Genomic DNA, 24,396 nt, shown 5'->3' with positions numbered 1-24,396 from the left:
GGAAGGACCCTGGGGTCCACCAGTTCCCACATCATACAGAAACCACACATCACATGCCCCTCCATTATTCACTGTAATTTTTTATGGGGAAAATTTTTTTTTTCCTTGTTTCCTGCTGTAGTAGTTTTGAAAAAAAATTTTTTTTCCTTGTTTTTTCAAACAAACTCACCTGGCCTTTTTTCCTCCAAGCCCTTTTTGATATTAAGCCCTATTAACTCACTCTGCTTCCCACTCACTCCGCTGCCCGCTCAGACGCTGCCCGCTGTCTACACCAGGCCTCCTTTTAAACCTGGCGCTGATTTAAAGCAGGCTGGTCCACAAATGCCTTTTAACCACTCCTTCAGAATTCTTAAAGCAGTAAATACAATAAATAAATGCTTTAAACAGTTCTACAAAGAGTAAAGTGCTTTAAACTTATTTTAAACAGGTTTTTAACAGGTAAAATCTTAGCTCTTTCTCTCTGCTTCAGCAACCAAGTGATCTGGTTTACTCCCACAGTCCAAAGATGAGCAAGTTGGGTGGATTGGCCATGCTGGATTGCCCCTTGGTTCCCCAAGGTGTTTGTATAGGGAGATTACCGGGGTGGATGTGTGGCGCCGCGGGGATAGGTCCAGTGTGCGATTCTCTGTTGGAGAGTCGGTACAAACTCGATGGGCAGAATGGTCTCCTTCAGCACTGTTGGGATTGTGTGACTCTAAGACCATTCGACTGTGTTAGAAATTCCCTGAGGAAAAAAATGGAAAGCTGTATTTATGCATTTACAGCATTAGTTTTTTTGCAGATTCTTTTTTTCCCTGCAAATGGTGAAAATACCCGGATCGTGTAAATAGTAGAGATATTTGTGGGGAGTCTCGAAATATATTTTATCTCTGTAGATCATCCACTGTAAAGGGAAAGCCAATACTGATTAGCAAGGATGGGATATTGTGACTTGTACAATTGCACTGATCACTTGAAAGGCCTCAAAGTTCTCGCTGGGATTTGAAATCGGGATCTCCTGTTTACTGGGTTTGTGCATTGCTCGGTTTGCTCAAGTCAACACAGGCCCAATTCCCGCTCTACCTGTTCCTTGCCCGAAGGTGCTGAGATTGAGAGAAGTGAGCAATGTGAACTCTGCAATTGAAGGGTTACATCCTGGCGATAGGGATATTTCTCACAGCTGCTTTCGGAGCTGCTGAATATTTCCAGCATTTCTTCTTTCTGATTTTGTGCTTTCATTACAGGAGTTCATTTACCGACAACCCAAAACTTGCCTCTTGGACGCAGCACCAGACAGAGCTTTTCTGTGATCTTCACACAGACAAGTTCACTTTTCACTTCCCGGCTTTAAAACCGTCTGTTTTCACACTGAGCACCCTGCGGCATCGCCTTCAAACCTCACCCCACCCTCCACCCCCACGCCAGAGTCTCAGTGGTACAAGTGTATCTGAGGAATTCACAAAGACAAGGGATCACAGTGTTTATGAGGGAACATAAAGGACTAATTCATAATCAGTCAAACAGATTGATCATGTGAGAGTCTCTCTCTCACACACACACACACACACACACACACCACCACGACCACCACCACCAAGGCAGGTGGCGAAATTTGACATCAATAAAGACATTTGGAATTAAAAGTCCAATTCCCTCGCCCGTTAACTGAAATCCACTATTTCTTCCAAACAGCTTTCTCAGAATTACTTTCCTTGTAACTTTGTTCATTTAATTCTCACTTATCTCATTTTTTTCGGTCAGAACTGTTCCACAATGTATGTTTGATCTGGATAAATTGTTAATGTTCCAAACGAGGACAAAATGCTTTGCATCAATCGGCTAATTGAAATCCTGCAGCAGGAATTCTAATCTCCTCAGGAAGAGGGTTAATGCTGAGCTGAATGAACTGTTTTTGTTTACAGGGATGAAAGGTGATGTCACTGGGCTGGTAATCCAGAGGCCCGCGCTAATCTTTGGGGACACGGAGTAAATCCCACCACGGCAGCTGGTGAAATTCAAATTCACTGATTTAACACATAGGCCCATGGATAGAAAACAGAAACAGGAGGAGGCCATTCGGCCCAAACAATGCTGGAATTGAAAGCAAGCCTCAGAAATGGCGGCCTTCAAATTTCCGTCGATTTTTTTCCCACAGAAAACTTCTTCACAGAACAACAGAGAACATTTCACACAAAAGAAGAAAAAACTTCTGCTCAAGACGGTTGATATTTACAAACCGGGAACACATTTACACAACAGGGAAGAATTTGTCAGAACCACAATGAAGATCTGTCAACTGGAGAGTCACAGTTCCAAACAGAGAGAACAGTTACACAGCAGAGAGCACAGTTACACAACACAACATACATTTCAAAACAGGGCCTATCTTCGTGGAACAGAAAATCCCTTTTCATACTTAATCAGTTTCTCCATCTCAGTGTCTTGCCGGTTTGCTCGAATATTTTCTGTCTCTCATTGTGAGTGTCTCCTAATAGTTTTTTTACTGCTCTTCTGTGTGTTTTTTCTCTGTCTGTTACATTCGGGGTGATGTTAAGTGTTATTATCCAGCCAGGGTGAGCTTCCCAGGGTTTTATTTGTAACAAAAAGAGACAGTGAATAGATTTCTGGCTCGCGGGCAGCAGTCATAAGCAGGGAGGCTTTGCCTTTGGGAAGCAGAGTGGCGCAGCGGAAGCGTGCTGGGCCAATAACCCAGAGGTCGATGGATCGAAACCATCCTCTGCTATCACTTACTCACTCCATCAAATAGAAACAGTGATGGTCTTAGTTTTCATTAATGAGTAGCCCAGAGCATTTGTCTCCATTGGCTGGACAGTTTATTCAGCCAACAGCGCGGGATCAATTCCCGGTTCAGTTGAGATTGATCATGAAGTCTCCGCCTTCTCAGTCTTGCTCCTCTCCTGAGGTGTGAATCCTCTGGTTAAATCACAGCCAGTCAGCTCTCCCCATTGATGGCTCCCAGAAACAACTGGGACTGCGAACCTTGCTCTAACTGTACCGACAATGGACAAATCATATCCCTCACACATTGTTCAAATAGAGAAGTTTATTAAAAATAACTCAGCATGAGAATCGGGTCATCCCTAAAATTTCATTTCTATCCCAGATTTGGAATTTGTCATTTCAGGAACAATCGCAAACAACCAAAATCCAAAGAGCGACACAGAAAAGCTCCGTGATTGGGACACACAGCCCTCTACTGGGAGGTCAGACTCTCTCCTGTTGCTCCACAAACTCACAGCACTTGCTGTGTTTTACATCAGGGTCATGTTCGGAGAATTCAAAACCAAACCGGGAGCAGAGAGGTGAACTGTCTCTCTCTTTACTTTCTCTGGATTTACATCAAATGGAAAAGTAACAACGAATCAAGAGAAAGCAGAAAGGCAGCGTTATCCTGCGGGAGAAATGTGTTCTTTGTTACGGATGTTAAAACACAAGAAGTGGTTTAGGGAGTTGTGGCTGCATGATGAGGTGGCCGAGTGGTTAAGGCGATGGACTGCTAATCCATTGTGCTCTGCACGCGTGGGTTCGAATCCCATCCTCGTCGGTGGTGTGTTTGTTCTGTCCTCTTATTACAGGGGAACTGATGATTCGCTCAGTGTTTTCAGTTTCACAGAACCAAGATGAAGTTTGGACACACAGGCTGGAGGGGTGAATGTTCCAGAACAATTCCACATTCCCATATTTCTAATCCCATGAGAAACTGGAGCTGACGATCGATTCAAGTCAGGACCCCAGTTTTGGACAGGAGTTTGCCACCAGGTAAACATGTGGTTTCAGAAGATCCAAAGCAGACTCCAGCTTCATTTGCGGCCCGAATGGCAGATTTTGTCTTTCCAGAATCGGCAGCTCAGCCATGAAAATTAGCGCCGTATTAGCGGGATTGGCCATGCTAAATAGTCCCTCAGTGTCAGGGGGATTAGCACGGTAAATATGTGGGGTTATGAGGATACAGGCTGGGTGGGATTGTTGTCGGTGCAGGACCAACGGAAGTTCCGTAATTAAAACTAACGCAAATAACGATTACTTATTCAGAGCGGGCGATGGTGGTGTTGTGGTGAGTGTACCTGCCTTCTAAACTGTTGACTCGGGTTCGATTCCCGGCTGTTGCACTGATAATTTATTTAGAACCTGATCGCGGCCTCTTGGACTTTAAACGGAGTGAACAAAAAACAGAGGCAGACGCGCTGGAGTTGTTTCAGAGTAACTGAGACAGGCACATGAGTGGGTTGGAGATGGGAGGATATAGGAAATTGTTTTAAATAAGGTTCATTAGCATTGGGACGTCCCTGGTAATGGAAAAGGATAGGGGATGATAATAATGTTTTTTCTCTTTTCATTCACAGGTTTAAGTCGGTCCGCCTTGTGTCCAACGAGGGACATACACGCGATGGGTCGTACTGGGGCTGCTCTTGGTTGTTCCAGATTGGCCCAGTGCTTCATGTCGTTAGTGTGTGCCTAAACTGGACAAGATACTGGGCAAGACGGCAGCTCAGTGACTATCGCTGTTTGCTGTGCAGACACATGGATTTGGGCCGGTGTCTGTGGGAGTTTGCACATTCTCCCCGTGCTTGCGTGGGTTTTCTCCGGGTGCTCCGGTTTCCTCCCACACCCCAAAGATGTGCTGTTAGGCTGATTGGCAGTAATAAACTATCCCTAAATTAGTTTCCCTCAATGTGGATGGCCATAAAAACAATAGATAAGGGTCATGGGTGGAGAGGTGGGCTGGTAGTATTCAAATGGCGGCGCGGACTCGTTGGGCCGAAGGGCCTGTTTCCGGGGCTGTTTTTGTTCTTTGTTCTTAAAATAAGGGTGGCTGTAGTGTTGTGAGCGATGGTGGTATAGTGTTGAGTATAGCTGCCTTCCAAGCAGTTGACCCGGGTTTGATTCCCAGCCATCGCATTGATAATTTATTTACAACTTTATCCACTTCCTCCTGTGTTTTCAACCGAGTGGACAAAACCAGGGCGAGCGCAACAGTTTACGACAATGAAATACAATAGAGATTTGTTTTTTTCTTTTTATTCGGAACTAATTTGTTTGTAATGAAAAATTACTGAGATACAAAAACAAGTCTCTGACCCAGTAAGTGAGTTCTCCGTCAGAGACAAAGATACAAAAGTAAAGGAACAAATTTCAGCTCACACACTGTACAATGACTGAGCTCTGTACAATAACGGTGCCTGATGAAGTTAGTATGAACGCTACTGAGGTGATTATATTAGCCCAATAACCCGTGGAGCTGTGATGGCCGAGTGGTTAAGGCGTTGGATTAGAAATCCAATGGGGTTTCCCCGCGCAGGTTCGAGTCCTGCTCGCAGCGATTATCAGTGAAAGTGTTTGCTTCCGGCAGCCCCAGAGCCGGGACTCCTGTCGGGTTTTTGGTGCCAAGTATGTGGATCACCATCATGCTTTCAGCTCCATGACTCCGGGCCGAGTGCAGGAAGGTGAGCTTCAAGAGGACACCTGGGTGCCCTCGGGCTGGCATGGACAAGATAAGCCGAATGATTCAGTGCTGTTCCCTTTCTCTGGTTCCAGGAGGGAAATCATAATGTGAGCAGATTGAAAAACAACAGCATCAGGAGCACAAGGACAAAACAAGGTCTCATTTCAGAGAAAGATTCTTATGGAATGACACACAGAACATAAGAAATAAATTTCATCAGAATACACTGAATGATCATTTCAAAATGCTGCTTGGATGATATGACATCGTGTTCATTCAAACACATTGCTGCAAGCTGGTCATTATTGGGCGTTAGGAACTCCTGGTTATAGCAGATTGGGAATGGAAGGAGCAGCTTCACATCTGCACATTGACAGGTCAAACTGTGTCTCAGATTGACAGCTCCCAGGACAGGTTTTCCTCTCCTCTCGCTCTGTGCTGTGGATTCTCGGGGATTAGTTGGAGTTTCCCAGCTCAGTAACTGTGAAAGCCTCTGAGGCCGGCGATGCTCACAGTGTCTGTTCCCCAGATTCAGGGAGCTGCAGCCAATCAGAGCTGTGCCTGGGTTAACCCAGAACTGGTTGAAACGATGATATTGTTCACAAGCTGAATTCTATTTGATCAGATGTAGATACAGATTGTGTGCACTCAGTCACTAAACAACAAGATCCCGCCTTCATATAGAGTTGATGAGAGGGGATGGAGGGATAGAGTGAGTTAGAGCAGTGAGACACAGATCTGTTCTGTTAATATGTCCCTTTCTGTTGCAAACTTGTTCCCTTTTGTGTAAAAGAGATTCTCCGTGAGGATTTTTTTTGGTCTGTAAATTGTTACATGTTGTGTTAAGATGTTCCCTCTTCTGGTGTCATTCTCCGGTTGCAATTAAAATCCATTTAGTACAGATCGAGGTTTTATACCTAGAACATAGAACTCTGCAGCACAAACAGGCCCTTTGGCCCAGAAGTTGCGCAAATCACACCTACATCGACCAAGCCATAGAACTATCTGTAACTTCCAATCCCGTTCGACCCCGTATACTGATCCAGAAGTCTTTTAAAAGACCCCAGTGAGTTCGCCTCTGCCACCACCGACGGCAGCCGATTCCACTCACTCTCCACCCTCTGAGTGAAAAACTTTCCCCTAGCATCTCCTCTGTACTTGCTTCCCAGCACCTTAAGCCTGTGTTCGCTCGTAGCGACCATTTCAGCCCTGGGAAATAGCCCCCGAGAATCCACCCTATCTATTCCTCTCAGCATTTTATAAACGTCTATCAGGTCGCCTCTCAACCTTCGTCTCTCCAGGGAGAAGAGACCTAGCTCCCTCAGCCTATCTTCATAAGGCATGCCTCCCAATCCAGGCAACATCCTTGTAAATCTCCTCTGCACCCTCTCAATAGCTTCCACATCCTTCCTGTAGTGAGGCGACCAGAACTGCGCCCAGTACTCCAAGTGGGGTCTGTCAAGTTGCAGCATTATCTCCCGACTCCTAAACTCAGTTCCTCGATTGATGAAGGCCAGTGCACCATACGCCTACTTGACCACATCCTCCACCTGCCAGGCCGATTTAAGAGTCCTATGGACCCGGACCACAAGATCCTTCTGCTCTTCAACTCAGCTAAGACTCCTACCCTTGATATTGTACTCCTGCATCCCGTTGGTCCTACCAGAATGGACCACTACATATTTATCCGCGTTGAAGTCCATCTGCCACTTCTCCGCCCTGTCTTGCATCCTATCTATGTCCCGCTGCAACTTCTGACATCCCTCCAGACCATCGACAACACCACCAGCCTTCGTATCGTCGGCGAACTTACTAAGCCATCCCTCCACTTCCTCATCCATGTCATTTATGAAAATGACAAACAGCAAGGGTCCGAGAACAGTTTTTGGGGGAAAAGGGAAGCCAAATAACAGTTTGTGTAGTCCAGGTAAAAGTCACAACTGCTTCACAGCTCCCGTTTAGTTGTTTCATCATCACTGTGAACAGGAGTAGCAGAGAACGCTTTCGATCCATCGATTTCTGGGTTATGGGCCCAGCACGCTTCTGCTGCACCAGTCTGCTGCGGTAAAGGACCTGCCTGCTCCCAATGAATGTAGTCAGGCAGATTTTCACTCCTGTAACGTTTAATCGGAACATCAGTGTGAGGAGGTATCACTGCATCACACCGAGATTACAATAGACAGAGAAAAACACACAATAGCAGCACGAGAGTTGGTTCGGCCGCATTTGGAGTACTGCGTACAGTTCTGGTCGCCTTACTACCAGAAGGACGTGGAGACTCTGGAGAGAGCGCAGAGGAGGTTTACCAGGATGTTGCCTGGTATGGAAGGACTGGGGTATGAGGAAAGATTGAAGAAATTGGGGCTCTTTTCCCTTGAAAGACGCCGACTGAGGGGGGATCTAATAGTGGTATATAAGATTATGAAGGGTATAGATAGAGTAAACAGAGGTAAGCTATTTCCTATAATAGAGACACGTAGGTCCAGGGGCCATGGACTTAAGGTGAGGGGGGAGCGGTACAACACAGATATTAGAGGGCGGTTTTTCGCACAGATGGTAGTGGGATCTGGATGACCATAAATCATTAGATAGGGGTCATGGGTAGAGAGGTGGACTGGTGGTGTTGAGATGGCGGCGCGGGCTCGTTGGGCCGAAAGACCTGTTTCCCGGGCTGATTTTGTTCTTTGTTTTGTTTTTTTTTGAGAGACTGCTTGGACACATGGAACGATTTAAGCCATTTGACTGTGTTCGGAATTCCCTAAGAAAATAATGGAAATCTGTGTTTGATGAACTTACTGCATTGGGTTTATTACAGATGATTTTTTTTCTAACTGCAAGATGATGAAAATACCTAGGTTTTCTCAACAAATAGTCGAGATATTTGTGGGGAGTCTCGAAATGTTTCCATCTTTGGAGATTATCCACTGTGAAGGGAAAGGCAAAAATGGATTAGGTGACTGGCACAATCGCAGACATCATTGGAAAAGAACCAAGGCTCCGCTGGGATTATGAACCCAGGAACTCCTGCTTACTAGGCAGGCGCTTTAACCAACTAAGCCACAGAGCCTGTCATTGCTGTGGGTGGGATCAGCGGAATGCTGGAAATATGTTCCAGATCTGGTGGCATTTGTGAAAAAGGAGAAACTGCCAGAATTGGAACGTACCTGTGAACTATCCGACTAAATATTGAACGGTTTAACGTGAGCTGGGTCCACTTACTGTTTTCAGATACACATTTGGTGTAAAATTAGAGATGTGATTCACACACACAGTTTTCTGCTCTGAAGGCAGCTGTGTTCCTTCTGTCGCACGAAGTGATTTAAAAAAGAAAATACTTTATTCATACGGGATATGTGTGTCACTGGCCCGGGAAGCATTTATTGTCCAAATTAATTGTCTTTGAGTAATTGGCGATGAATTCATTCTGGAGACACTGCAGTCCATGTGATGTATGTACACATAGACTGCTGTTAGGGAGGGAGTTCCGGGATTGTGAGCCCGCCATGGGAACGGTGATATGTTTCCAAGTCCGGATGATGTGTGTCTCGGAGTGGAACTTACAGGTGGTCATTGTTCCTCTGCATCTGCTGCCCTTGTGCTGAGGGATTTCTTGGGTTTGGATGGTTCCTCGCGAAGGAAATAAAAACAGTGTCTGAAGTGGGATTTGAGCCCAGGCCCCGAAAGAAAACTGCGACCGGAACACAGCACCTTAAACAGATCGGTTATCCTGACGACATTAGCCAAGGTTCAAAATCTGTGCACAAATCGAATTGAATTCCATCTTTGCAGCATTTATATTTCAAACTCGATGCGTTTTTTTCCCCAATTTTTGAACCTCAGCCAGAGGCCTGTATCTGAGTCCTATCCGTCCCCAAGCCGCCGGGGGGTGAGGAGCTTCTCATTGCTGCATTGCTCTGTTTGCTCAAATCAACAAAGACCCAATTCCCACCCTTCCTGTTCCTTACAGGAAGGTGTTGAGAGTGTCAGATGTGAGCAATGTGAAGTATCCAATTGGAGAGTTACATCCTGGCGACAGGAATATCTCTCCACAGCTGCTTTCGGAGCTGCTGAATATTTCCAGCATTTCCTCTTTCTGATTTTGTGTCTTCATTGCAGGAGTTCATTTACTGACAACACAAAACTTGTCTCTCGGGCCCAGCTCCAGACACAGCTTTTCTGTGATCTCCAAACGGACAAGTTCACTCTTCACTTTCCTACACACATGCTTTAAAATCGGCTGGTCTCACACTCAGCAGCCTGCGGCATCGCCTTCAAACCTCACCCCACCCTTCAACCGCCCACCAGGGCCTCAGAGGTGCAAGTACTTCTTAGGAATTGACAAAGACAAGGGGATTACTGTGTTTGTGAGGGCATTTAAAAGGTTAATCCATACTCACAAAGAGACTGTGAGAATCTCTCTCTCTCGCACACCCACCACCACCACCACCACCACCACCACCACGGTAAATGGTGAAATGTCTCATCAATAAAAAAAGATATCTGGAATTAAAAGTCTAATGACCATGAATCGAGTGTCTTAAAATAACACAGCTGGTTCACTAATGTCCTTTAAGGAATGATTTTTTCCCTGGTCTGGATCTAAATGTGACCCCCGACACACTGCAACTTTGGTGACTCTAAGCTTCCCACTGAGGTGACGTGTCATCCGCTCAGTCCAAGGACAATTTAGGATGGGCAATAATTGCGGGCCCAGCTAGCGACACCCACATCTCAGGAATGAATGAAGAAATTAATCGGAGATTTCAAATGAGGGGATATAGAAAGTCAGTTGCATTTCCAAAGATTGTCAGATACGGAATGAATTTTGAAACTATGTTTTAGTTCCGGAAGTTGACTTGTACAGGCACAGTTTAACTGATAGAATCAGAAAGATCCCAATTCTTATTGAACGGCAGATAATGCAAAACACAGTCTGAATACAGACAGATGCACCCGAGAAAGAATTCCTGTGTGTCGCTGGCCCGGAAAGCATTTGTTGCCCAAAATTAATTATTTTTCGAGAATTTTTTTCAGGGAATTCATTCTTGAGCCACTGCAGTCCATGTGGTGTCTGTACTGATGTATTGCTTTTCGGGAAGGAGTTCCAGGATTGTCAGCCAGCCGCAGAAACGGTGATATATTTCAGAGACAGGATGGGATGTGTCTCGGAATGGAACTTGCCGGAGGTCGCTGTTCCTGAGCCCCTGCAACCATTGTCATTCCGGGGGAGATATTTCGCGGGTTTGGATTGTGTCTGGAACAGGGAAGGAAAAAAAAAACAAAGTCAGGAGTGGGATTTGAACCCACGCCTCCAAAGGAGACTGCAACCTAAACGCAGCACCTTAGACCGCTCGACCATCCCAACGACCTGCATCCGTGTATGAATCCGCACAAGTCGATTTGAATTCCATCTTCATTGTCATTACAATAAAAACTCGATGTGCTCTTTCCCCCATTTTTGAACCCAACCTGGAGTCCTGTCTCTCTGACCCATCCTTCCCCAAGCCGCCGGGGGGTGAGGAGCTTCTCATTGCTGCATTGCTCTGTTTGCTCAAATCAACAAAGACCCAATTCCCGCCCTTCCTGTTCCTTACAGGAAGGTGTTGAGAGTGTCAGATCTGAGCAATGTGAAGTATCCAATTGGAGAGTTACATCCTGGCGACAGGAATATCTCTCCACAGCTGCTTCCGGAGCTGCTGAATATTTGCAGGATTTTCTGTTTCTGATTGTGCTCCTTCATTACAGGAGTTCATTTACTGACAACCCAAAACTTGTCTCCAGTGCGCAGCGCCAGACACAGCTTTTCTGTGACCTTCTCACAGACAAGTTCACTCTTCAGTTTCCGACACGCATTGTTTAAAATCGACTTTTTCACACTCAGCATCCTGAGGCATTGGCTTCAATCATCACCCACCCATTACTGCACCTCCCCCCCGGCACTCCCAGGGTCACAGGGGTACAAGTGTTTTTTAATTAGAGTTCAGAAGTGTGAGGGGATCATAGTGTTTGTGAGGGAATAGAAGGGATTAATCCACAATCACAAACAGACTGAAAATGACTTCATCTCTCTCTTACACACACACTCACATGCATCCTCACACATCCACCACACGGCAGATGCTGAAATTCGGGATCAATAAGAATGCCTGGAATTAATGATCTTGAGTCGATTGTCGGAGAAAAAAGAAACAGCTGATTAACTGATTTTTTTTGCGGACGGAATTCTTACCCAGTCTGGCCTGGATGTTGTTCCGGATCAACAGCAATGTGTTTGACTCCGAGCTGCCCTCAAAGCACGGGTCTCTGGGGACTCTTGTTCGAATCCCAACACAGCAGCTGGTGGAGTTTGAATTCAATACAAAATATGTGGAATGAAGATCCTATTTATGCTTTCATCCATTGTCAATTACCGGCATAACCATCTGGTTCACCAAAGCCCTTTGTGCAACGAAATTTGACGTCCTTTCCGGTTTGGCCTCCGTGTGACTCAAGAGCAATAGCAATGTGGTTGACTCTCAACTGCACTCGGGCCACTGTGATTGGGCAATAAATTCTGGCCAGCCAGTGACGCCCATAAATGAATACAAAAAATTATATAATTGCGGATTAACCTGCATATTTTATTTTTGGAATAATAATCGAATTCAAGTGAACCTGCCGTGACCCCTCTCTGAGGCAGCATTTCCTTTATACTGCTGTTGCTTCTTTTAGCGATTACCTCCAATACAAGGGTCATGGGTGGAGAGGAGACTCATAATGTTAAAATGGCGGCGCGGGCTCGTTGGGCCGAAGAGCCTGTTTCCCGTGCTGTGTTGTCCTTTGTTCTTTGTTCCTCAGAACCTTCTCTGCTCCAAGTAGATCAGTCGCAGTGTGTCAAACCATTCTCAATAAATAAAATTCTTCATCAATTGAACCATTCTGGTGAAACATTTCTGCCACCTTCTGAATTCTTTTATAATATTCTTATAAATTGCTCTGTAGAAAATGGAAAGAGTATCCACTTGAAACTGAACCCAATTTAAATGCAGGTTTAACATAGCTTCTGTTATTTTGTCCTCAGTACCCCATTGATTAAATAAAAAGACGCAGAGCGCCGTCTGATTTATTATGATCACTCTCCTCACCGCCCTGTGTACAGTTCTGGTCACCCTATTAGAGAAAGGATATTATTCAACTGGAAAGAGCGCAGAAAAAATTGACGAGAATGCTACCAAGACTTGATGGTTTGAGTTACAAGAAGAGACTGGAAAGGCAAGGAATTTTTCTCTGGACTTAGGGGTGATCTTCTTGAGGTCTACAAAATAATAAGGGTCATTGATCAGCGAGGTAGTCCATATGTTTTCGAAATTGTAGGGGAGTCTAAAACTGGAGGGCATACGTTTAAGCTGAGAGGGGTGAGATACAAAAGGGTGTAGAGGGACATTTTTATTTTTTACGGGTGGTGATTGTCTGGAACAAGCTGCCAGAGGTAGTAGTAGAAGTGAGTATAACTTTAGTTTTTAAAAGCGTTTGGACAGTTACATGTGCAAGATGACTATCGAGGGATATGGGCCAAACGCGGACAATTGGGACTAGCTTAGTGGGTGAAAAAGGACGAGTTGGGCTGAAGGGCCTTTTTTCATGCTGTAAACCTCTATGATCATCCCTGCCAACTTGGAAGATATATGTACATATTTGCCTCTTTAGAACTGTACCATGTTGTTTATGTTTTGAATCTGGGTTCTTCCTTCAAAACGAATCAATTCACATTTTGATGCATTTACTTTAATCTGCCTGATTAAAAATTTCCGTGCTTTTGGAAGTTTGTGTAAACCGCATGAACAGTATTATCTTTATCAACACTCTCGGTTACAATTTCAAAATACCCAAGACAGTTCAAAAAACATTGTTACCTTAATAAATCGGAAGTTGGAAAGTTATTTCCAGTCTCTTCGCAATTACACTGATCATGTCTTTCAGTATCCTCAGATGCATGGGACCCAGTCCTAGCGTGGAATCAAACACGGGTAGCCTCTCCATACCTCCTCTTCATTGAGTTAATTACCTCTGGAGTGGAATAACGAACAGTTTCACAAAGATTCACTTCCTGCTCAGTGGAACGCCCGAGACATAGTGAAAATATAATCAATTCAAAACCAAACTGTGACCCCTCCTCCCCCTCCCGCCCACCTCCCCCACCGCCCCCGCACCTCCTCCCCCCACAGCATTGTCAGACCTCAATTTCTTTCTGACCAAAACACAACTGAACACACGATGCAAGAATCCCTGACGCAACAAGCAATGGACAGCCCTGATTGATTCATTGGGATAAGTTTCCAGTCTGGTTCCGTGGGTGAACATTCTTGAAAACTTTTGATTTGCAGCATTAAGAAAATTGTCGGGATGTGTTGCTGGATTTCAAACCTGATCTGAAGACATGCATATACCGCCATCGAAAACGCAACCTGTTTTTTTTCCCAAATAAACAACCAACATTTGGAACCAGAACTGGCAACAAGTGAGGGCTCCGTCTGGGATTTGAACCTGGGACCTCTCGCAATTCCAAGCAGTGCAACCGCCGAAGCGAGAATCATACCACTAGACTAACGAGCCATCGGTGCGTAAATTCTTCAGCGAATAAACTTTTATTAGCTAGCTATCCTTTCAGGCTGTCATTTGAAAGGAACATTGAAGAAAAACACAGCAGATTCAGGGGGAAATGCGATCCTTTTTGTCTTAGACCCTGAATATTCAACAGGCTGTTCACTGTTGGGATTGTCGCTTCTCTCAGCGAAAGAAATTCCCATCACATCAGTTCAAGGATTGTTGTGAAGAACAGATTGAGCAAAGTATAGAAGACCAATGCGGAAAAGTGTGAGGTGATTCACGTTGGTAAGAGTAACAGGAGTACAGAATATAGGGCTAATGGAAGTGTCGACAAGCAGAGAGGTCTCGATGTACATGTGCATAGATCCCTGAATGTTGGCACCCAGGTTGACATGGTTGTTAAGAAGGCGTACGGTGTGTTAGCTTTTATTGGTAGAGGGATTGAATTTCGGAGCCGTGAGGTCATGTTGCAACTGTACAAAACTCTGGTGCGGCCGCACTAGGAGTATTGCGTACAGTTCTGGTCGCCGCATTATAAGAAAGATGTGGAAGCATTGGAAAAGGTGCAGAGGAAGTTTACCAGGATGTTGCCTGGTATGGTGGGAAGGTCTTATGCGGAAAGGCTGAGGGACTTGAGGTTGTTTTCGTTAGAGGGAAGAAGGTTAAGAGGTGACCTGATTGAGGCATACAAGATGATCAGAGGATTGGATAGGGTGGACAGTGAGAGCCTTTTTCCTCGGATGGTGATGGCTAACACAAGGGGACATAGCTTTAAATTGAGGGGTGATAATTATAGGACAGATGTCAGAGGTAGGTTCATTGCTCAGAGGGTAGTAAGGGCATGGAATGCCCTGCCTGCAGCAGTTGTGGACTCTTCAACTTTAAGGGCGTTCAAATGGTCAGTTGGATAGGCATATGGATAATATTGGAATAGTTTAGGTTGGAGGGTCATGAGATTCGTTCCACTGGTCGGCACAACATCGAGGGCCGAAGGGCCTGTACTGCGCTGTAATGTTCTATATTCTCTGGTTGTCCAGCTGGGGAAGACTGCACTCGCCTCGTTCCATTCTTACCTTTCTGGTCAGTGGCACAATATCACCCGCAATGGTTTCTCTTCTCCCTCCTGTGTTGTTACTTCCCGAATCTTTGAAGGATTTATCCTTGGCTCCCTCCTATTTCTAGACCTCACCTCTCGGTGTCATAATCTGAAGAACAGTGTTAGTTTTCACACGTAAGCTGATAATACCCAGTTCCAGCTCACCATCAGCTCTCAGAACCAATCCCTCTTATTAAATTATTAGATTGCTTATCCAGCAGCTTGTACTCGATAAGCAGATAATTCCCCATTAAACATCTGGAAGGCCAAAGGTCCCACCACAAATTCCATTCCCAGTCAATGACTCCATCACTCTCCCTGGTCACTGTCGAGGCCGAAACAAACTCATGTAACCTTGGCACACCATTGCACCTGGAAATGAGATTCTGACCACACATCTGTTTCTGCACCAAGGCCACCTGTTTCCAGCTGTGTGACTTCACACATTGTTGATAATACCTGATCTCAACTGTACCTGAAACCCTCATCCATGTTTTTGTTACCTCTCGACTTGCTGATTCAAATACCCTCCTCCTGCAGATTTTGTTCCCTGAAGGACATTAGTAAACTGCATGAGGTTTTATAAAAATGGACAATTAATTCCAGGTTTGTCTTGAATTAAAATTTCACCATTTGCCCTTTTGGGTTTTGAACCCAGCTTCACCAGAGTATTACCCAGGATCTCTGGATTACTTGTCCATTGCCACTGCCTCCCCCAAACACTTTCAGAACTGGGATTTGAATACTTGCCTTTTCCATTACCGTCATGAAGATCTCGATCAAGTTCATTAACTATGGGATTACTGAGGGGCTTTCCTTAATTATTGTGCATTAGCACAGGTGGGTGTTATTTTTTTCCCCTCGGGTAATTATTTGGAGAATATTACACATTGAACAGCAAAGAACAACACAGCACAGGAAACAGGCCCTTCGGCCCAACAATTAAACTGATATTAAACTGATTGGACTCATTCTTACAGCCGTTTCTGAAGAGGTGTCTTTACCGTTTGCAATTCTCCACTCATTGGGCACCACCCATATAACGAGCTGGGTTAGAAATTGCCTCCATTGCCACTGCAATTTCCACCCTTATTTCCCTCAGTATCCATCGATCCGTCTCTTCCAGTCACCAGAACACAGCAATTAAGAACAGACATTGCACATGGCACGTTGACTCTGTTCTACCATTCAATTCGATCATGAGACATTTATTTATTTGTCTTCATTGCCAGTCAGTGAAAACACAGTCACAATATGAAAAAAAAAACAAGAACAGCAACAACAACATCAGGCAACACACATATAGAAATCACACTATGTTTCTGATAAGTGTTTTTCTTTAACCCTACAGTGCAGAAAGAGACCCTTCAGCCCATCCAGTCTGCACCGACCACAATCCTACCCAGGTCCTACCCCCATATCCCTACATTTTTTTACCCGCTAATCCATCGAACCTTCGCATCTCAGGACACTATGGGAAATTTTAGCACAGCCAATCAACCTAACCCACACATCTTTGGACTGTTGCAGGAAACCGACGAATCCGGAGGAAACCCACGCAGACACGTGGAGAATGTGCAAACTCCTCTAATGGAACCCAGGTCCCTGAAGCTGTGCAGCAGCAGTGCTGACCATTATGCTACCGTGCTGCCCTGATAAACGTCCGTGGCCGCCTACTTGCACGTGGCCGGTTATCTCAGTTGGTTAGAGCGTGGTGCTAATAACGCCAAGGTCGCGGGTTCGATCCCCGTACGGGCCAGTTTTTCTTTTCCCTCAAACTGAACGGGATTGGGCAGCACGCGAGTCCATGCTGAAATTGTCTCTGAATGTCGTGGGATGAGGGGTAAATACGTAGGGATGTTGGGGTTGGGCTTGGGTGGAATTGTGGTCACTGCGGACTCGATGGGCCAAATGGCCTCTTTATTCACTGTCGGGTTTCTCTGATTCTATGAAGTGTTCCAAAAGTCACTACATTTTCAGCATTCAGAACAAATTCAGACAAAGTGTTTGAAATATCAACAATTCTATGCGGGGAAACAAACTGTGAGTTTTAAGACATGACCCAAATTTCTGCAGTTTATACTGACATCCACCCAAAATACATTATCTACGAATACATCATTTTCCAAGCTTGGGTTGTAAGGCCATGTATCAGATAATAGGATAGTGTAGAAGAGGCCCTTTGGCCCATCGAATCTACAGTGATGCATGAAATGCCCTGGCCTGCCCAACTAATTCCACTTGCCAACACTCGGCCCATTGAGCAGAAAGCAGGCTCAGTGCCACAGACTGAAAGGAGGTTTTAGTTCACATGGGCAGCATGGTCGGCGGAGGCTCAGAGAGCTGAAGGGCAGCTCCTGTGCTGTAATTTTCTCTCTTCCCTGATATTTAAAGAGTACACATTGATTTACACAGCCAGAGACTGACAATTAGAGGATGAATCCCACAGGCAGTTGCAGAGACTGATAGGTAAAAGTAAACCCAGTCCCCTCATATAGTGACTGAGAAGGACAGTTACAACATTAATCCCAAAATGGCAGAGCATCGCAGGGAGGGAATGAACCCCGCAGTCACTCTCAGCTCCCACTAACTGGCAAATACACATTGAGTCCCCAACAGTACCACGGACAGAGTGACTCCATCAGTCACATAGAACACCAGGCAATTACTATTCAATACAATGTGAACAGAAGTGATCGAGAAGGAAAAAGGGAAGTGTAGTGAGAAAGAGATAGAGGAACAAATCTGTATGCAGATCATGGATGACAGATACAGTATTAATTCCATTCTCTCACAGACAGACGCGGAGTTGCTGACGTTGGACTGGGGTCGGCACATTAAGTAGCAGCAGGACACCAGGTTAAAGTCCAACAGATTTATTTGGTAACACGAGCTTTTGGAGTGTCGCTCCTTAACCTGATGAGGAAGATGAAAAATATAATGAAACAATAGACTAAAAGTGGCCACGAAAAATACACTGGCCAGCAGGATTAAGGTAAATCCCAAGGCTGTTTATACATACATAACGAGCAAGAGGGTAGCCAGGGAGAGGGTTGGCCCACTCAAGGGCAAGGGGGAGAATCTATGCGTGGAGCTAGAGTAAATGGGTGAAGTATTAAATGATTACTCTGCGTCAGTGTTGACCGGAAACGGCGTGTATGATGATGAGTCTGGGGAAGGATGTGCAGGTGGTTTGAGTCATGTTGAGATCAAAACGGAGAAGGTATTGGTGCCTTTGAGAAATATTAAGGTCGACAAGATAGGTCTGATGGAATATACCCCAAATACTGAGAGAGACAAGGAGGAAATTGTTGCAGCCTGAGAGAAATCTTTGTATTCTGACTGGCGACAGAGGAGGTCCCAGATGATTGGTGAATCGCCTATGTTGTTCCTTTGTTGAAGAAGGATAACAGCAACAATCCAGGTAATTACAGGCCGGTGAGCCTTACATCAATGGCCGGGGAATTATTGGAGAGGATTCTTCGAGATAGGATCTTTTCCCACTTGGAAATGAGTGGACATATTTGTGAGAAACAATATGGTTTTGTAAAGGGGAGGTCGTGTCTCACGAACATGACGGAGTGTTTCAAGGAAGAGACAAATGTGGTTGATGAGAATAGGACAGTGAATGTTGTGTACATGGACTCTCTTCATCGCTCAAATTCTCCATCCCAGGCAACGATCTGGTCCCTGGTAAATGGAAACTGCACACTCTCCAACGGAATGAAATCCTAACTGTAGTGATTTGACCGGAACTGCGCACTGTCCTCCAGCGGTGGCCTCAGCAAAATTTTGTCCAGCTCGAACTGAACCTTTCTGCTCTTACAATCATGCATTAATATTCCATTCCTCACGCTGCATGAAACTTCACAATTCACAGACTCAAAGGGATTTCCAATTTTGAAAAACATTGGAGGTTTCCTTTCTATTTTCAGGGATTTGGGAATCAGTGGATCATCCAAAAATAGAACAGAAAAACATGAAATCACAACATTTATTGACATTGTGCTGATATCAGGCTAATATTCCACGTGTTGACGACGTGACATCGCCAAATCAAAGGTGAGCCAAAATGCTGATGAATTGAAGGAACGTTGATCTCAGGTCACGAAAAGTGTCGGTACAAATGTTAAGATTTGCATTTTTGAAAGTTTCATTTCTTGACAGTCTTTTTCGTTTCTATTTTGAAAGTGAGAGAACAACACAAGTACAATTTGAAGTAGTAAAATTGCGATAAACTCCCCGTCGGGGAATTGAACCCCGGTCTCCCGCGTGACAGGCGGGGATACTAACCACTATACTAACGAGGAGCTGACACATGAAGTGATCATACGCATTGCACACTTGTCACTTGCACTTCCGGAGCGACAACTCAGTTCTGACGAGATCAGTTATTTCCCCCAATACGGAGAACCATTTAATGCAGCAAACAGCGGATTTAACTAACTAATTAAGACTTTTGGATTAGCAGGAAAGAGAATGAGATGGATGCATGAAGAAAAAACACAAATCAGTTGGAGACAGAAAGGTGCGATTGCCGTTCATATCAAACCGCATGTTCTTTTTTTAATTTTGGAGGAAAGACGGGGTGTATTGAAGTCTGAACATGCTGGACAATCTCAGCCGGTCTCTCTCCACAGATGAGTTCAGACCTGCTGAGTTTTTCCAGCATTTTCATTTGTTGTTTCAGATTCCAGCATCGGCAGGATTTTACTTTTATCTTGTCAAGAAATAATTTGTTTTTCTTTTGTCGAGTGTAACAGGACAAAATTTGCGAATAATGCACAATTTGTGGGAAAGCAGGCGGTGAAGAGGATGTAAAAATATTCCAGATGGATCTAGATATAGTCGGAGAATTGGATAGCTTTTGGCAGATGGAGTTCAATGTGGATAAATGCGAAAGGCAAAGTATTATCCTTCTGGAAAGCAGTTTCAAAATCTGTCTGGGCAGAGGGATCTGGATGTCTCTGTCCAGAATCACAGAAAGTCAGTATGCGGGTAAAATGTATAATTTTAAAAAGGCAAGTTGAATGTAAGCATATATTGCAAAAGAACTGGAGCAAGAAAGTAGAGAAATATTGTTTCAATTGTGTGGATGAAGTCACAACTAGAATATTGTGTCCAGTTTTGGTCCCCTTACTTGTGGAAAGATGAGGTGGTATTACATCCAGCACTTTTTCCTTTCCTTCTCTATGTGCGGTATGCTTTGTCTGCAAGAAACCATACCTTTCACTGTATACTATTTCATGTGACAAAAATAAATCAAATCCAATCAAATCCGGCTGTCAGAATGAGATTACCGGCGCGACTGGCGAGTTACAACCACAGGTCGACATGGCGAGTGGTGAAAACTGATATCACTGCTTCTGATCTTCACCAGAACAGACAGTGAAATGGAACATTGTTCGGGAACATTCCTGACTTTACAATGTTGTTCCGAAAAGATGGTTGAAAAGCTAAAGGAGACATTGAAAAGATGCTTCCATCACACAGCGTTTGGCAGTTGGCTCGTTGGTCTAGGGGTATGTTTCTCGCTTACGGTCGCGACATGAAAATGCGAGAGATCCCGAGTTCAAATCCCGGATGAGCCCGGGGTTTGCTTACATTTTTCTCCAGAGTAGATTCTGAGAATGAGTGAAATCAGGAGCAGTTTCGTGATCCCGAGAAGTCATTGTAGAGAATAATTTACTGCAGAACACGGGAAAAAAAAATCACTCGATTTAAGGTCATTTAACCGTGTTGTGGGTCTCTGGGATCGGATACATCGGATAAATAACCGCATGCTGTGGATTCAGGAAACTGGCTGAATGCCGTCAGTTGTCATCTTGTCTGAAGACCAGACAGTCTGACAGAGCTGAGAATCCCACAGTTTGATTTTTCTCTCATATTTTAGTTTTATTCTGGTATTCCCAGTGAACCGTGTGTTTCAGCAATCCAGTTGAGGGGAATTTAACAACCAGGATACAGACACACGAAGATAGGGAATAAGAGCAGAAGTACTCCATTCGACCCACCTGCCCATGTTGTGCTGAGTTTATTCATCATATAAATACAGATAAATCAGCAAGGCTATGCTTTTTAAGTAAGGGTGTTCGTACCGGTATGTATTTCCTTTTGAACCAAGTGGCATGTTGAATCATTGTTGTTTAGAATAGTCAGAATTTCACTATGCAATAGTTTAATTATTGGTACAAACATATTAAAGCATATATTACACAAAAATTTACCTATTTCTGATTGGGGATGGTATATAGAGAGAAATGTGCTTTTCTCCACGTATATTACTGATCGATACCTGGGTGTACAGGTTTCAAACTCAAAATTTACCAGCAGTACAAAACTTGAAAATAGTGAGAAACTTTAGTGAGAAGGATATTGAACATCTTCAAGAAGATACAGACCGGCTGGTGGAATGGGCAGACATGCGAAAGATGCAACTTAATTAATGTAAGAAAGTGTGAAGTGTTATATTTCGGTCCGAAGCTCGAGGAGAGGTGATATAAATTAAAGTGTATACCTTTAGTGTTCCTCGTCCCTATTGCACCTTTACCATGCCAAGATGCCACAGTCTATTCACCCATCTCAGAACACATTGAATATCCAGCCTTAGGTCTGTATTTCACCGTCTACTTGTACAGTGATTATTAAACATTTAACACTCCCACGTTCCGATGTTCCTTAACTCTGCAACGACTCCCTGCTCCGTCTGACAACATTGCACCTCCACTTTGTTCACTGCCCATGGTCGGCTCATCTTACCCAGTCTCCACTGTGTTACACTCTGCTCAGGTATATTGTCCAGATTGCATACTGTTCCAACTTTCCTATTGTCATAAGAACATAAGAACATAAGAAATAGGAGCAGGAGTAGGCCGTCTAGCCCTTCGAGCCTGCCCCGCCATTCAATAAGATCATGGCTGATCTGTCGTGGCTTAGTTCCACTTTCCCGCCCTCTCCCCATAATCCTTAATCCCCTCTCTTATCAAAAACCCATCAACCCGCGTCTTAAAAATATTTAGCGAGGCAGCCTCCACCACTTCAACGGGCAGAGAATTCCACATATTCACCACCCTTTGAGTGAAGAAGTTCCTCCTCAACTCCGTTCTGAACCGCCTCCCTTTTATCTTGAGGCTGTGCCCCCTAATCCTACTGTCTTTTTTGAGCGGGAAGAGTCTTTCCACCTCTATCCTATCCATCCCATTCATCATCTTATACGTCTCAATGAAATCTCCCCTCATTCTTCTAAACCCCAACGAGTACAAGCCCAGTTTATTCAGCCTCTCCTCATAGCTCAACCCCCTCAACTCTGGTATCAGCCTAGTAAACAGCTGTATAGGGCATTGGTGAGGCCGCAGCTGGAGTACTGTGTGCAGTTTTGGGCGCCGCACCTGCGCAAGGATATTTTGGCCTTGGAGGGAGTGCAGAGGAGGTTTACTAGGCTGATACCGGAGTTGAGGGGGTTGAGCTATGAGGAGAGGCTGAATAAACTAGGCTTGTACTCGTTAGAGTTTAGAAGAATGAGGGGAGATCTCATTGAGACGTATAAGATGATGAATGGGATGGATAGGATAGAGGTGGAAAGACTCTTCCCGCTCAAAAAAGACAGTAGGACTAGGGGGCACAGCCTCAAGATAAAGGGGGGGCGGTTCAGAACGGAGTTGAGGAGGAACTTCTTCACTCAAAGGGTGGTGAATCTCTGGAATTCTCTGCCCGTTGAAGTGGTGGAGGCTGCCTCGCTAAATATTTTTAAGAAGCGGGTTGATGGGTTTTTGATAAGAGAGGGGATTAAGGGTTATGGGGAGAGGGCGGGAAAGTGGAACTGAGCCACGACAGATCAGCCATGATCTTATTGAATGGCGGGGCAGGCTCGAAGGGCCAGATGGCCTACTCCTGCTCCTATTTCTTATGTTCTTATGTTCTTATGTTCTTATGTAAACCTCCTCTGCACTCCCTCCAAGGCCAAAATATCTTTGCGCAGGTGCGGCGCCCAAAACTGCGCACAGTACTCCAGCTGCGGCCTCACCAATGCCCTATACAGCCGCAGCAAGACCTCCCTACTTTTATATTGAATCCCCCTCGCTATGAAGGCCAGCATCCCATTTGCCTTCCTGACCACCTGCTGCACCTGCAAGCTGGGTTTTTGCGACTCATGCACAAGGACCCCGAGGTCCCTCTGCACCGTCGCCTGCTGCAGTTTTTCGCCCCGTAAGTAATTGTCCTTCCTACCATTCTTCCCACCAAAGTGGACCACCTCACACTTGCCAACATTAAATTCCATTTGCCATTTCCTGGCCCATTCGCCCAGCCTATCTAGATCCTTCTGCACACTCTCCACACCCTCCGCACAATTTGCCGTTCCCCCAATCTTGGTGTCATCAGCAAATTTCGACACCCTACACTCGGTTCCCTCCTCCAGATCATCTATATAAATGGTAAAAAGCTGAGGCCCCAGCACCGACCCTTGGGGCACTCCACTAGTCACCATCCGCCAATCCGAATAGCACCCATTGACCCCCACTCTCTGCCTCCTATTTGACAACCAATCCTCTATCCACGCTAACACCCTACCCCCAACTCCATGTCCCTCGACCTTCTGCAATAACCTCTTGTGAGGTACTTTGTCAAACGCCTTCTGAAAATCTGGAAAGACCACATCCACCGGCTCTCCTCTATCCACCGCCCTAGACACATCCTCATAGAACTCCAGTAAATTTATCAGACACGACTTCCCTTTAATGAAACCGTGCCGCTTCTGCTCTATCAAGCAATTCCCTTCAAGATGCCTCGCAATTTCCTCCTTAATGACAGATTCTAACATTTTACCTACCACAGACGTTAAACTAACCGGCCTATAATTCCCCGCCTTTTGCCTGGCACCCTTCTTAAACAACGGCGTAACATTAGCCGTTTTCCAATCATCCGGCACTTCCCCGGAATCCAGCGACGTCTGGAAAATAAACGAATAAATGCATTTCCATCCCTTGATTAATAACTGTCACCTTTCAATGTTTAGCGGGTGAGTTTAATGAAGCGCTGTGTGTGATTCTCGCCTTTATGCTTCTGTACAAATTTCGTCAAAGAAAGTTATCCAAATATATCCTCAATTCTCCTTCTCGTTCAAAAAGAACTGAGCGGGTGATGGATAATGTTTCAATATTCGCTTCAAAAAGATAGAGAATGGATTTACAAATTTAAAATCCAAGGGTGACATCAATGCCTGAAGTGGTTTTCAGGCTGTGGCGACTAGAATAACAATGCACATTCTCAATTT

At 44.9% G+C, this 24,396-nt stretch overlaps 7 non-coding genes across 7 annotated transcripts; 4 read left to right on the top strand and 3 right to left on the bottom strand.

Annotated features, from left to right (window-relative positions):
- Nucleotides 1-2,650: 2,650 nt before the first annotated feature.
- Nucleotides 2,651-2,722, top strand: trnai-aau (transfer RNA isoleucine (anticodon AAU)). Its single transcript has one exon. It is a non-coding gene; the product is annotated as a tRNA-Ile (tRNA).
- Nucleotides 2,723-3,462: 740 nt separating this feature from the next.
- trnas-gcu (transfer RNA serine (anticodon GCU)) lies at nucleotides 3,463-3,544 on the top strand. The gene has a single exon. It is a non-coding gene; the product is annotated as a tRNA-Ser (tRNA).
- Nucleotides 3,545-5,238: 1,694 nt separating this feature from the next.
- trnas-aga (transfer RNA serine (anticodon AGA)) lies at nucleotides 5,239-5,320 on the top strand. The gene has a single exon. It is a non-coding gene; the product is annotated as a tRNA-Ser (tRNA).
- A 3,115-nt stretch (nucleotides 5,321-8,435) lies between these two features.
- trnat-agu (transfer RNA threonine (anticodon AGU)) lies at nucleotides 8,436-8,510 on the bottom strand. Its single transcript has one exon. It is a non-coding gene; the product is annotated as a tRNA-Thr (tRNA).
- A 2,215-nt stretch (nucleotides 8,511-10,725) lies between these two features.
- Nucleotides 10,726-10,808, bottom strand: trnal-uag (transfer RNA leucine (anticodon UAG)). The gene has a single exon. It is a non-coding gene; the product is annotated as a tRNA-Leu (tRNA).
- A 6,002-nt stretch (nucleotides 10,809-16,810) lies between these two features.
- Nucleotides 16,811-16,884, top strand: trnai-aau (transfer RNA isoleucine (anticodon AAU)). Its single transcript has one exon. It is a non-coding gene; the product is annotated as a tRNA-Ile (tRNA).
- A 2,479-nt stretch (nucleotides 16,885-19,363) lies between these two features.
- trnad-guc (transfer RNA aspartic acid (anticodon GUC)) lies at nucleotides 19,364-19,435 on the bottom strand. The gene has a single exon. It is a non-coding gene; the product is annotated as a tRNA-Asp (tRNA).
- Between the last annotated feature and the right edge of the window lie 4,961 nt (nucleotides 19,436-24,396).

The sequence above is a fragment of the Carcharhinus amblyrhynchos genome, unplaced genomic scaffold, assembly GCF_965287045.1.
Source record: "Carcharhinus amblyrhynchos unplaced genomic scaffold, sCarAmb.v2.hapA scaffold_42, whole genome shotgun sequence".
In the NCBI taxonomy this organism is placed as follows: Eukaryota; Metazoa; Chordata; class Chondrichthyes; order Carcharhiniformes; family Carcharhinidae; genus Carcharhinus; species Carcharhinus amblyrhynchos.
This window is presented reverse-complemented; position numbering and strand designations above follow the sequence as displayed.